Source organism: Euprymna scolopes, chromosome 25 (genome assembly GCF_053919585.1).
Source record: "Euprymna scolopes isolate OS-2025 chromosome 25, ASM5391958v1, whole genome shotgun sequence".
Classification (NCBI taxonomy): Eukaryota; Metazoa; Mollusca; class Cephalopoda; order Sepiida; family Sepiolidae; genus Euprymna; species Euprymna scolopes.
The window spans coordinates 84,834,060-84,847,263 of NC_136506.1; positions in this window are offsets into that span (position 1 = coordinate 84,834,060).

Sequence of the window (13,204 nt, forward strand, 5' to 3'; positions counted from 1 at the left end):
TTTTTTTTTTTAAATGTAGCTAATGAGGTGTTCAATCCAACTATATAACCTGTTCGAAATTTGGTTGCGAACGGAATTAGTGGTGGGGGTTTGAATGTGTCTCGATTCATTCAATTTCGGACTTAAGCATATATTCAACCACTACCGTGGTTGAATGATTTAAATTTAAGATAATGTATGGATTTAAAATAATAGCTGAATTTAAAATAATATATATAAAAATTTAAAATAATATATAAATATATATACTTAATATATATATCTTTTAATTTATATATTAAAGTTCAGTAATGAATATAATCAAATCAATAAAATCAAAATCAATATTAATTGACCCAATTAATTAAGCTTCATGATTCTCGGTTTTCATAATCAAGCATGCGTATAATATTTTTGCAAAAATCGAGACAACAAAATCTAGAAGAACATCATATTGTGTATTTCTTTTACTATTTTTTTTACAATTTTTGAAAATAAAATGTTAAAATTTATCCAAATGGTTACGATATAATTGTAACACATAAGAAAATACAACTTATGATGCTCGTATTTTATATTTTCATTATGCAAAATTATATATATATTGTTTTTTTTTTTTTAAATATAATTATCCACTGACACGTGTTTCGTCGTCTACGACTCATCAGAGTGGCTGAATCTAGCAAGATTCGAAATCGGGACCCCACGGTAATGTGCTTGACCTCCTTAACCGCTGGTCTCGATATATCGCGATTTACTTACATGTTTGTTTTTGTTTTTGCGATACGTTCTTTGAATGAATTCAATTATTTACGAAAGTGCATTTTTACCTAAATGCGAGTTGGGAATAATTTTCCCTTTAACCAATCTGGTAAACCCCACATGGGGAGTGGTATATATATATATTGTTTTTTTTTTTAAATATAATTAACCACTGACACGTGCTCTGTCGTCTACGACTCATTAGAAATTTGAAATCGGGAGCTCATGGTAATGAGCTTGACCTCCTTAACCGCTGGTCTCGATATATCGCGATTTACTTAGATGTTGTTTGTTTTTGTTTTTGCGATCATTTTTTTGAATAAATTCAATTATTTACGAAAGTGCATTTTTACCTAAATGCGAGTTGGGAATAATTTTCCCTTTAACCAATCTGGTAAACCCATATGGGGAGTGGTATATATATATATATTGTTTTTTTTTTAATATAATTATCCACTGACACGTGTTTCGTCGTCTACGACTCATCAGAATGGCTGAATCTAGCGTGATTCGAAATCGGGACCCCATGATACAGAGAGAGAGAGAGAGAGAGAGAGAGAGAGAGAGAGAGAGAGAGAGGAAGGGGGGGGGAGAAAGATTTAATTATTTTATTTTATTTTTTATGTATTCACATAAAATTTTATAAGGAGATAAATTGCGTTTTATGCATCGATTTTCAGTATTTACTTAAACAGTGCTCAATAAGTGTTACAATCCAAGTTCAAAGATTACAAGGGGAACAGAACAAGGTAATAACAAGAACATTACAATGAGAATTAGAGTTTTATAATGAAAAAAGTTTGGAATGTAATTTCATAAACAATAACAGTTTCAGTTCAGTATTTATGTAAGAAAATAGTTTTTGGAATGTTAACAAAATAAACAAATACAGTTATAGCTTTACCAAAAACAAAACTTGAACTGGTTGGTGACGTCAGAAAATCAAAGAAAGAAAGAGAGATCATATATTTGACAGAACATAGAGTCGGAGAGAGAAGTTAGATAACCACGGAGTTAGATAGTGGATCAGAGTATTGGCTCAAGAGAGATTTGGTCTCTTAAAGTCGACGGAAGCACTAGCGGTGGAGATAATAAAAGATGTAGAAATGAGAAGAAAAATTGTTTTCAACTCTGAGACGGGGAACATCAGAAAATAAAATTGTGTGAAATATAATATCAAATATCGATTGTCGACTTCGGATGAAAGAAATCTGAGTTGAAGTATTTACAGGCCCATCAGTCGAGACCAACCGACGGAGAAGGTATGTTCCCCTTTTAGTCTGATGTTCCCCTCACAGAAAAAAAGTTATTCGTCCTTGTAAAGAACTGTGTTCGTTAACGTACAATGAATGTTTCCTGTTACTTGTTATTTGAGTGTCTAAAACATCGAGACACACACGCGCGAGCGAGCGCTCACAAACGAACATTATATACACTAGACGACACGCGCAGCTAGACACAGATGCGTATATATACACTCATTTTGATGTACAGCTCGGCTACATGAAACACACACGCACACACACACACACACACACACACACACACACACACACACACACACATATATATATATATATATATATATATATATATATATATATATACACACACATAAGAAACACAATAGAGACGATACCGTATAAATACGGACGTTTATACAAACATACATATTAGTGATGGGACGGTTTCAAAATTTTTTCCGGATTCCGATACAGTTACCGACTTCGTACTAAATTCCCGATTCCGATACAGTTACTGATTCCGATTCTTTATAAATGTCTGAATATTTAACTATAGAGTTGTTATTTTTTCTCCATGATTACCGTAAAAACACATGTTGAATGCGCAGATATCTTCCTAAGCGTAAAAACACACTTGTAGGAAGGGATGATCTGCAGATGTAAGTTTTCATGATAGTTTAAAATCAATAAATATTGATTATTTTATTTTTACTGCCAGCAATGTAGGATTTTGATTTAAACAAAATCAAATAAAACAGACCATTAAAAGAATCGTTTTGGCATCAGATAATTGGCACAATTTTTTTCCGATTCCGATACCAATTCCAATACCCCCAAATTTTCCGATTTTTCAGATTCCCGATTCGGATTAATAGTCCGAACACAAATACACATACGCTAGTTATATTGGCGCACCTACAATTTAACGTTATATCGACTAAACGGCACAAACAGTTAGACACGCAGACGTATACATAAACGTATCTTATATACAGCACGGCTACACAAGACACGTATAGATACGCAATATCTACAAGAAACAACACATTAGAGACGATATGGTATAAATACTGGCGTTTACACAAACATATATACACACGTAAATATACACTGGTTATATACACCGCTAACAGGTGTTTAAAGTAACAAGGCACTGTTACAAGGATTTAGATAAAATGTTTGCATTGTAATCGTTAAACACGCAGGTTGAATGGACGTATCTAATTGTCGACCACGTTTGAGCTTAGAATAACATTTTCGTCGATCTGTCAGGTTTGCATTTAAAATGTGGCTTTGCGAGGGAAGAGAGATGGAAAACCATTATTATCACACGCGGCAATACGACTGTGACAACCGTTAAGTTAACTGGACAATAAACATGAACTGAAAGCTTCTATCTGCACGACCCAATACGGAAAATACCGTCGATACGACCCGACACAGTACCAAACACTTCCATCGACACGATCCGGCACAGTACCGAACAATTCCGCCCACACGACCAGATACGATCCCGAACACCTCTGTCGAAACGACATAACACGATTCTGGACAACTCCGTCGAAACGACCCGACACGATCTCGAACGACTCCGTCAAAATGACACGGTATTAGAGCAACCTCGGCAGTCACTCTCTAAGCGACTCTGGCGTCAACTTTTTATAGCCGTTGGACAAATTCATTTTCGCCGTTTTGTGAATCGACAACTTCTCTGTAAAAAATATTTATGTCCTTTAACGAGGGAAGAGAGACAAAAAAAAAAATTATCGCATGCGGGAGTATGACTGCGACAACCATCAAGTCAACTGAATAATAAACGGGCCTGAACAATGTCATATACACGACTCAACACAATCCCGAACAATTCCGCCAATATGCTCCAGCATGGTCCGGAACAATTTTGTTCAGGTGACCTGACACGATCCTAAATAATTCCATCAATTTGAACCCAAACAATCCCAAAAAACTCCGTCAGAACAACACAACATGATCCCGAACAACTTTATCGAAACGACTCAACACAACACGTTACCAGAACAACCTCGGCAATCACTTTCTGAATGTCCATGCTGTCGGCTTTTTATAGTCCCTGGACGAACTCATTTTCGCCGTAGGTAGGCCCGACTAAGACATAGACACACAATTCTTGAGAGTTTCCGCGCATTCCCGTCACATAAAATAGCAATATCGTCGGCCTATTTTCATAGTAACTTTAGCAACAGATTAGATATAAGTTTTCTATTTTAAATATGGAGTGAAGGTCGGTCATAGGAGTTTACGAATACAAGTGGCTTCCTCAAGAAGAGTGCCATTCATTTCTACTGATCTGAGCGTTGGAGTTGAAAGGAGATATGGTTGCTTATTTTGTACTCTACCAAAACAATAGAATAGTATTTTGAGTGGGCCATCATCAAATGTGGCAGCAGTTCTTAATCTTGTGGCGTATAGAGCATTGCATCAGGAGTCAGAAACTTTCTGGAGCGATAGAATGATCCAGTCAGTTTTTTTCAGCATCCCTAACGACAGATTGTACGGAAATCTTCCATCTTAGATCTGAAGTGAAAGCCAGTCCTATGTGCTTATAAAAACAAGGGGCTTCCACAATTAAGATAGGCATATTCGTTTCAATCAGAGCAAAGCAAGGATCCGAGCTTTGGCGGTGAAAAAAAAAGAGAAGCTTCATTTTAGAAAGCAGAGTTAAATAAAAAAAAAAAAAGAAGACACGTGCGTTTGTAATGTTTTATTCATAGACGAGCTGCAAAAATGTTTGCTGCTTTAATGTTTTATGCTTCTCCTGGGGAAGGGGTATCAACAATATAAATATTACCCCCTTTAGTATCTAACTAGTATACATGCAAAGTATGACATTTTTCTAGCACAACGTTTCGGTCGATGTAACCTCCGATCTTCTTCAAGTGTATTTTGTCGAACTCTGGAAAGTTTCTGTCGAACTCGGAATTTCGAACGGAACCCTTTTTTACTTCAAGGGGGTAGCGTGTTCTTGTTCCGTCAGCCATGACTGGATAGAGGTCCTAAGTAATTCGCAATTGTATTGTTCGGTTGTCCACACTTAGATTAAACCATCATCCTTCAGGAGAATAACCATTTTGCAACTGATTTTTCCAAGTACACTAACCACTGCATCACGGGTACTTGCGGACAGTCATGACTGACGGAACGAGCGCGTGCAACCTCGTGAAGTAAATAAAGAGTTCCGTTCGAAATTCCATCAAGATTCCGGAGTTGGACAAGATAAATCTGGAGAAGGTTGAAGGTTACATCGACTGAAATGTGAAAATGACATTCAAGATGAGAACAGTAGTGCGAGGAATCCAAATAATACGAATAATCAATCCTCCTCTTAAAAATTCAGAAACGTCATTTTCAATCCTCTTATAATATTCTTCATAATTAAGCTGGAGAAATTATTTTCAAACATTGGATATTTCCTCCATTTTTGATCTGTGGTTTCAGTACCAGGAACCTCTCGATATATTTATGTTTGAAATAAGGTTTTCGCCATTAACCGTGGATAATGAACAGACGTATCTTAAAAAAGAAAAAATAAGATGATGTTCTTGCATTTGTCGTAAGCAATTTCTTCTCCGGCAACTTTGACAAGTTTCTCATATGAAGGTCAAAGATTTACGTATTATTAATTATCTGATCGAAAGCAAGCAACACAAAAGCGAAGTTGAGAGAAACAAAGAAAAAACGCTGTCGACGTGAACACGCGTGGTGTGCTTTGCTAACAAGAACAGAGAAAAAAAAAATGAAAGGATTGCTTCTGAAAAAGATCTTTATGTATTTTGTTCGTTTGCGGTGGAAAATTCACTGCCCGTTGACCTGGTAATTAGATTAGCAGTTGACAGTAGGAACAAAAAAAAACATACGATACTTTTGACATACGTCGATTCGATTCCCGTGTTTAGCAACGAGAATACAATTTAAGACTGAGGAGTAACAGATCAACCCAGAAAAGAGTATTATCAATTTTGGAAGGAGCTGTGTTTGAAGGCTATATCAATGTGGTTCATGGGAAACATCATGGACACGTGTTAGCATATGAAAAAACAATAACAAAATTAGAAAGAATTTTCAATAATTTCCAATTATATTACCTTTAGTTACCAACATACTGTACAAGATGGTAAGTGTTGATGGCTCTAATTGTTTAGAGTATTATCTTTTCTTCTCTGAAGAAAAGAAAAAGAAATGATGCAACTGTTCGGCGAGACTTTCTTTTGTCTGTTTTATTTATTTATTTATTTCCGGAGGTCAGTATCTCAAACTGGTTGACAAATCATTTTCTAAAATATGAGTTGTGGTGAATCTCTATCAATTATGTTTGAAATAATCCTGTAAGTCTTGGATAACTTACGTTGCGTTATCAAACACACAAGGTTAAAAAATTTGCAATATAACTCTAAGAGATAAAAATCATTACACATGCAAAATTACAGCTGAAGTGTAGTATCTGTTCCGGCAGATACTGCAAGCAAAGACCATATGTGGGGGAAACCCCACATATAAGACCTTGGTCAATGTAGGGGCAACCCTTCATACCAATTATCACTATCCAGCCCCCTACTCCCCGGAGAGTTCGTCCCCATTTCCCCTTCACTCCTCACATTAAAAATCGGCCTTGTGCCTAATTTTCTCGGTGGGGGAGCAAATAAACACTCTGTTCTGCAGATGCTGCGCTTAATATAATTTGTACCAGTCAATGGAGGGGAAACCATCTATACTGAGACAATTATTATTTTTTGTAACCAGAGTTCCCCATTTTTGCCTACTTTTAGGGGAGCTGGTTTTTACCTCACATTAAAAACGGCCTTGTGACTAATTTTCTTTCGTGTGGAAGCAAATAAATACAGTAAATGTTGTACCTGTTAGGTTGACTTTTCAACGATTAAACAGTCATTTTTGATTTATGAACTTTTAATGGTTAACCAATTAGCGCCGATCATCCCTTTAAAATAACAGAAATATGATTAAAAATATTTCAGCAACGTCTGTGTCAGGACGAAACAAAGGTGTAATGCAAAAGGGATTTACTCTTTACTTCTTTGGACAATGTTGCCTCCCCTTGTCCGTAGTCTTAAACTTTAAATTCTCGCGACTTCTCACGAGATCAACGATCGGAAGTAGAGACAGTGGAGGGAAAAGACTTTCAAAATGGAGAAATGAGCATAATTCCCGTTTTTTACAGTTATCATACTTGGACTTCTAAGCTTTCATGTACTTTGTTTGAATTGTCGTTATGTGCGCGCGTGTGTCTTCATAATAAACGTATATCGTTATGTAATTTATTCATAATTATTCCATTCTTTCACCATGTGCTGCAAACATACCCACGAGAAGACTGGACACTATGCGGTAAGATATTTGATGTTATATAGCATCATTCCCGTTCTTCCAGTTATCATACTTGGACTTTTAGCCTTTCATGTACTGTCGTTACGTGTGTATGTGTATGTGTGTATGTGAGTGTGTGTGTGAGTGTGTGTGTGTATGTGTGTGTCTGTGTCTCCATAATAAACGTATATCGTTATGTAACAGCGAGTGATTTTCTTATTTGTTCATAATTATTCCATTCTTTCAGTATGTTCTGCAAACATAACCACATGAAGGCTGGACACCATGCGGTAAGATATTTTACGTTATATTGACCCTAACACATCTCACAATATAATCGTTGAGAAGTATCTATAGTTAGTCAGATCTATTGAAGTATCTTTAAAATATTATACGTGCTGTCAGATGCATATAAGTAAGGCTGATATCACAGTTTTTAGTATATCATATAAATCTAAAGTTAAAGAATACAATCTATTATTTAAAACTGTAACAGCCAACACCCGCTACATCACAGGCAGAAGCCACTTCTCTTGACGAGATTTGAAATCCATTTATCGCCCTGGCTTGTCCAGCTCTCTATAACGTGACAGAGTATATAAAAGACGAAATCTGAAACCATTAACTCTCTTTGATCCTGACCTTGCCGGGCAGCGGAGATTAGCCTGGGGCTTTCGACCTAGGCTGAACGTGAGTACTACAAGCTAGCTATGGCTCTCTTTTAACTGCCATTTATTTCCATGCGTTGTATCCACACGAACTTTATCATTCTACAAAGCTACCCAAACGAACATTCTTTATCCCATACAACTCACACTCACGCTCGACAACACGTCAACACACTGAAGTCTGTGTCCTTTCTTTCTCCTTAAATCGGCTTCCTTTGTCCCGGCGACTACTAGCTATAAACACGTGTGGACTGAACCATTCTCTCCTCAACAAGCCGGCAATATATTAATTCTATCATTACGCACGAACAATGGACTCTTATACTAATACGTTTCTCTCTTGTACTTTTCTACTAACGCCACTAATGCAAATGACAAATAAAGGTGTTTATTAATAGAGAATATAACTCTATTTCATTGTTCCTCATCTCTATAAAACTATCAACCCTTATATCTATTCCACATTTTATGAATGTTCTAAATATTCTATAAATATATGAATCTTTGAAAATGTATTTACCATTCTTTAATATTATTTAATATTTACTATACTTTAATATTAACCATTGTTTAATATTTACCATTAAAAAAATTATCATCCTATAATATTTACTATTTTTAAAATATTTACCACTCTTTAATAATAATTATTATTGTTACATATATTTCTGGCTGGTGATCATCTAGCGATTAAAATGGACAGTTAATTCATTTATCAATGAATACGAGATACTTTGTTTATAAAAACAGGCTTAGTTTATTTTACGATATATTTAATATACACACTTCAAAACATTGACGACAGTGGGGTGGTGGGGTTTGTGGTAGGAGTGTGTCCCTCAGCTGCCCGTCTCCCTGACAGTTGCCTTGTTTATCTCCTCTTTTTATAAATATCTCTTTGACCTCTTAACCTATTTCTTCGCCAGTTTGTTATTGCACTTTTTGCTGGTTTTCGGTTTGACCCATGACCTATTGACGTCATAGATCCAAGTCGCTACAAGTTCGGAGATTCCATTGTTTATTTTCATTTACCTAGATGTAGATTAGATCATCTTTTCCAGGGACCCATTGTTCTTCCTGCTTGCATGGACATTAGTTCACTCGTATCTCTCCTTAACATTCCCGGGGATCCCATTGTTTATTTTCGTTTGCCTAGACATTAGTTCGCTCGCACCTCTGCTTAACATTATTTAATATTTATAATTATTTAATATTTTCTATTTTAAAATATTTACCAGTATTTACTATTATTTTATATTTACTATTATACAATTATACAATCATTATTATTTAATATTTATTATTATTTAATAATTATTATTATTTAATATATATTATTATTTAATAACTACCATTCTATAACATTTACTATTCTTTGATATTAAATATTTTAATATTTGCCTTTTATTAATATAATTAAAATATTTACCATGTTGTTTATATTTACATTTTTTAAAATATTTATTATTATTTAATATTTACCGTTATTAAATATTTCTTTAATATTTACCATTCTCTAATTTTCGCAATTTTTTAATATTTACCGTTGTTTAATATTTATCATTATTTAATATTCACTTTTATATTTATTTTATATATTTTTTTATATTTACTATCTTTTAATCTTTACCATTTTTTAACAATTAATTCCTTAATATTTGCTATTGTTTAATATTTACCGTTATTTTATATATAATTATATTTAATGTTGTGTTCGGAGAAATAGGATGTCAGAATCGCTTGATATTTTAGTAACAAGCAGACAAGCTCATTGTATTTTTAAACAATTTATTTACGGCAGAAACCTTTTACTACTTACAGTACACTATCCATCTTTTATCGAAGCCGCCATATTGTCTCAAGATCTCTCTAGTCTTTTCAGGGACTTTTAAAGGGCGATAACTCTTACTCTCTTTATTTAGTGCTATGGCCCTTTTATCGCTATAACATTTAGTATTTGTCGTTATTTATATTGATCATTCTTAAATATTTACCATTCTTTAATATTTACCATTCTTTTATATTTACAGTTATTTCTATATTTATATTTACTAGCAGGACCCGTTAACTGGCGTTGCCCGATGGAAGCCTGCTCTTCTTATATCGCAAAAAAAAGGTAAACTACGGTTGTTGTTGTTGGTGGTGGTGGTGATGGTGGCCACTGCCGTCCCTGAACAATTGCGGACACTGGCGGCCAACGCTGAAATTAAATTATCTGGCTTTTTTTTTTTTTTAGTGATCACTGCTGCTTTGGGGCGATATCCTGCAGGTATTGTTTGAATCTACAAAAAAAAAAAAAATCAAAATCAATATCACTTAATAAAATCATGAAAAATGGTCCATGAGAATAATAATGAAAGTAAAAACAAGTTTTAGAGGTTAGAGATTCTCACTGTATATGAACTGTTTAGAGAAATCGAACTCAGTGGTAGCAGTCCATTACCGTTTATTGCTCAAGTCATCCTCTTCTTTTCAACTTTTCCACTAATAATATTAAAGTAAATTCTAGTTTCATGTCGTCATTTTTTTAACGTGTAAGACAAAACAATTACGACTTTTTTCCGTTCACATTTTGAGTATTGTCATGTTAAGAAGAACGGCATTTGGAATAGGCATTCCGAACTCCCCATGTAAAGAACGACTTTCATAATAGATACCACCAACCTCTTTATCTATCCGAATATACTCATGTAAAGAACGGCTTTCGGAGTAGACAACCCCAATTTTGGAGTGGAGAAATAATTCCCCCAAATTTAACCGTGATAATCGTTGTCAGCATACCCACCCGCAAATGCTAAAAAATAGTAGGGGCAGTGTCGGTAGGAGAGAAGTTTATCGCACGTGCGTACAAACATGGCAGCCAGTGAATTACAGTGCCTAATACAAGTCTTTATATCTCTATAAGTACTTGTCTCCGAAAAATTTTAACAAAATTTTCTGAATCAGCAACCTATAAAAGTCGTCGTTCTAAAGAAAATTGTGGATGTTGACCTGTAGAAGTTTACACCTCCCGCAAAAAAAGTTAACGTGTGTGCAATTCGAGAATCAGTTTGGAAAAGAAAATTAATTAAAATACTTGACAGACTTCAAAATTGGTTAAAACACAAGTATATAAAAAATAACTGTAAAAAATTTAATCGTCAACCGGAAAAAAGTAAAAAGAAAGCATCGGAAAACAATTTTTTTCAGGGCAGGTTTTTGTTTGGAAGAGGTTGTTCCGTGTCGATATTTTGTACATGTTTACATTCTCAAACCATTGCTGTGTTTACATTTTTTAGTGATCAGGGCGTGCAAGCAAAGACGGGGAAGACGTTATGTATATAAAGTTGTTTTTTTTTTACTTGGGCACGTTTGTTTCAGTAAATAAGTTTATCAATATATAATTCTATTTTTATGAGCGGTTAATATGTTTGTATTTCTTATATTATTTTACCGCTAGTGTCTCATGGTGAGAGCGATACCATTTTTGTAAACTTTTAGAAGTGTTCGTTTATTTAGGAATTAGTTTCATTCTGGAATGTATGAATGGCAGATCTCAGCCAATCAGAAAGAGTAGAACATGCATAGGGAGCCGTTATTATTTAGGATTCGGAAATCGGAAAAATGTGTAATGTCTATATATGTCTTAGTCAGTTACAGATAATGTCATCACACTATAGTTAAAAAGTGTAGAATTGGGCCCGGTGACAACTGGTAAAGGTGAGAGCATAAAATATCGAGAGAGAAAAATGGGAACTTCTTCTGTAGATGTGGCGATTGCGATTGTGATTACCCATCGAATGTAATGTAGCATTTTATTATCACGAGTGAATGCGCCAGAAATGATGGCCATAAGCTACATAAGATAGTGGCTATCAGGGTAAGCGTACTGAATTTGTATGTGACATCTCTTGTGGCAAACCTACGATACTTTGGTCCAGAGGGGAATTTTTGAAATCAAAATATTATCTATGGAAATTTATATGTCATTCTTTAATATTTACTATTCTTTTATATTTAACATACTTAATTGTTTACCGGTATTTAATGATTACTATTATTTAATATTTACCATTTTTCGGTATTTACCGTTATTTAATATTTTCCATTTTTAAATATTTACCCTTATTTAATATTTACCATTTTATAATAACCGTTATTTGATATTTACCATTTTTATAATAGTTACCATTATTTAATATCTACAATTTTTAAACATTTACCCTTATTTAATATTTACCATTTTATAATAACCGTTATTTAATATTTACCATTTTTATAATATTTACCATTTTATAATAGTTACCATTATTTAATATCTACAATTTTTAAATATTTACCCTTATTTAATATTTATTGTCCTTTACTCCTGATCTGAAAATGGAACACATACATCAAATCCGTTGCCAAGATCGCTGAATAAATGGTGGGACCCTTCTATCAATCCAATAGATATCTCATTGCTAATGCAGTTCTTTAACTATATAAGAGCCAGGTACGGCCAAGGATGGAGTACTGTTGCCACATCTGGACAGGAGCTGCTAGAAACTACTTATCCTGCCGTGATAGCGTTCAAAATAGACTTTGTAGCCTAGTAGGGGATGCCCCTTTCTCTTCTCTGCAACCTCTTTCTTACAGAAGAGATGTTGCGAGTCTGTCTCTGCTTTATCGTTATTTTCATGGAAAGTGCTCGTCTGAGCGCCAATCTATGCCCCTCCCTCGCCAAACTTTTACGATAAACACTCATCTATCTGAAAACACTATCAAAATTTCCATCACTCTTTATCTGTGTCTAAACCTAAACACAGATTCCATGAACAAAGTTTCTTTCTTAGAACTGCACGCCTGTGGAACTGTCTTCCGTTTGCCTGTTTTCCAACAAGTTCTTGATGAGCAGTTTCACTTAAATTAACAATTTTACAGAATTTCCATTACTAACGATTACTATATTGTCCAATTGACTACTGTACACTCTTTAACCCTTATCCTCGAGTGATCCCTGGGCCTTGATAAGTGGTGATGCCTATGTAAAAAAAAAAATTAGTAAAATTACGCGAAATTTCATTTCATTTAATAATTATGAACAAAATCTAATGATGTGATTTTTTATTTTGGCTTTGTAGAATATGATTTGATTTAGTTTTGTAAAGGAACAAGGACAAAGACGATAACATTAATGTTAGGCGCATTTAAGTAAAGAAACCGATATCTTCA